The sequence below is a fragment of the Halyomorpha halys genome, unplaced genomic scaffold, assembly GCF_000696795.3.
Source record: "Halyomorpha halys isolate HHAL.00 unplaced genomic scaffold, Hhal_1.1 Scaffold246.1, whole genome shotgun sequence".
Classification (NCBI taxonomy): Eukaryota; Metazoa; Arthropoda; class Insecta; order Hemiptera; family Pentatomidae; genus Halyomorpha; species Halyomorpha halys.
The window spans coordinates 265105-267751 of record NW_027115081.1 but is presented as its reverse complement, the minus strand read 5'-3'; positions in this window follow the sequence as shown (position 1 = coordinate 267751).

Sequence of the window (2647 nt, the reverse complement as noted above, 5' to 3'; positions counted from 1 at the left end):
CAAATTTACTGGTTGTATTTTTTTATACAGTTGTAAATATCAACAAATAAATAAAATAAAAAAAAAATATTTAATTACTTATCTATACGTTTTATTTCCCACTTCTTTCATTACTTTATTTTTAATAGTTTCCATTTTATTCTTAATTTAAAACACACTGTTGAAGGTAGGTTCTGTTTTTAAGTTGTAAATGTAAGTGAAGGAAGGAAGGAAAGTGTTTTGTAAACAAGTTTTAAATCTAAGATATAAATTTTTTAGAAAAAGTTATTTAATATGTGACAAGGGCTTAGCCTGCAATTTTAAGATTAAAAAAATAAATGACATCAATATTGAAGGTGGTATCCTTGAGAATTAAAACATTGGAGAAATTTTAAAGAATAAAAGTTGAGAGGAAAAAAAAAAAAAGGATCAAAATTGTTTTAAATTGAGAATAAACTAAACCGCTCTCAAACAAGCATATATGAAATAATTAATCTAAGTTTCCATTTTGTTCATATATTTATTTTTATTATTTGCTTTCTCCTCTTACTTAATTTTATTATTACTCTTCTCATATATACTTATAGTATCTTCTTACAATACTTAAACTATTTATGTATCCATAATGTTAGTTATCTTCTTTTTTTTCTAACATCCTATATATCATTTTATACAGTTGGCTGTTATCCTGTTTTTGCTGTTAGCCGTGATGGAGGCTAGCAATTCTGGCCGAAATGTCGACACTATTAAATAAGTTATTTCAACTTATTTGTGTTATATTCTGACCGCACCCCTTCTCCTCATATATGTTTAGTATTTCTTTTTCAGATGTTTTTAAATAAAGAAGTGAGATAAAGGACTAACCTCAAGCTAATAATAGAACTGATCAAGAAGAGGAAATGGATGTGGATTGGTCACTCCTACGAAGTCATTGAGTCCTTAACGTCATTCATCCAACTGTTCTAGTTAATCTGTTATTTTTAGTTTCCACAAAGTGGTATTTCTTGTTAAGCTTTCTACTATCTACAACATGCTCTAAGAGTGGTAGTTTGTAGAACCTCCTCTGGGGGTATTCATGATCTTTAGTTTAACATGTTAAAGCGTGTTAAATGGAGAAATATTTCCTTATTTTACCATGTTAAAACGATATAACATGTAACATGGCTGAGAATCTGTTACTAGGTCTGTTAAATGGAGAATAACGTCACGAAACAGACCAGCTGAGCTTGTCAGCGTTTTATTTGTTGTGTGTTAGGTTACTTACTCGTAGTTTGTGTTTTGTTTTTCTTTTGTCTTATGTTTTGGACTTTTTAAAAAATACAATCAGTAGCCAAACTTTTACGCTTCTACTTTTCACTTATTTTAGCCATGTTGTAATAAATTACTGTAATCAAAACTTAGAAGTAAACAATAACATGAAGTTTTGGAAGGAAGGGTTATTTAACGAGTTGCTCAGAAAATCCGCTAGGAGCTCTTATGCATTTACCATTTAACATGACTTTAAATAGGGCTGCTCACACTGCTATACTTATAACATTTAACATGGTAAAACATTTTACATTTTACACGTCATGAACACCCCTCATATAACATGTTTGAGAGTCTGTTACTAGGTCTTTTAAATCATGTCACGCAACAGACCAGCTGACCTCTACATCGCCATGTTAGGTTACTTGCTCGTAGTTTGTGTTTTGATTGTCTTAGTATTGTTTTGGAATTTTTTAAACAAGACAGTCAGTAGCAAAATCTCCACATTTCTAATTTTCACTTACTTTAAGCATGTTGTAATAAATTACTGTAATCAAAACTTAGAATTAAACAATAAGAGGGGTATTCATGATATTGTGTTAAATGTAAAATGTTTTACCATGTTAAATGTTCTAAGTATAGCAGTGTTAGCACCCCTATTTAAAGTCATGTTAAATGGTAAATGCATAAGAGCTCCTAGCGGATTTTCTGAGCAACTAGTTTAGTAACCTTTCCTTCCAAAACTTCATGTTATTGTTTACATCATCATTGGTTACATCCAAAACTTCTAAGTTTTGATTACAGTAATTTATTACAACATGCCTAAAATAAGTGAAAAGCAGATGTGTAAAAGTTTGGCTACTGATTGTCTTTTTTTAAAAAGTCCAAAACATAAGACAAAAGAAGAAAAAACACAAAATACGAGTAATGTTAACACGACAACAAATAAAACGTCATTCTCCATTTTAACAGACCTAGTAACAGACTATCAACCATGTTATATGTTATATCGTTTTAACATGGTAAAAGAAGGAAATATTTCTCCATTTAACAGACCTAGTAACAGACTCTCAACCATGTTATATGTTATATCGTTTTAACATGGTAAAAGAAGGAAATATTTCTCCATTTAACACAATTCTTTCCATTTAACATGTTAAACTGAGATCATGCATACCCCTAACATGCAGTTTTGGAAGGAAAGGTTACTAAACAAGTTACTAAGAAAATCCGCTAGGAACTATCATGCTTTTAACATTTAACATGGTAAAATATTTTACATTTAACACACCATTTGTAGTCATTCCGGGATCTGAGAAGGCTTAACAGAATTATCGTCTTAGACCACTAAGCTAATAGATAGAGAAGGCAACCTAGTCGCAATGTAAGATCATATGTTTTAACTATTTCTTATATATTT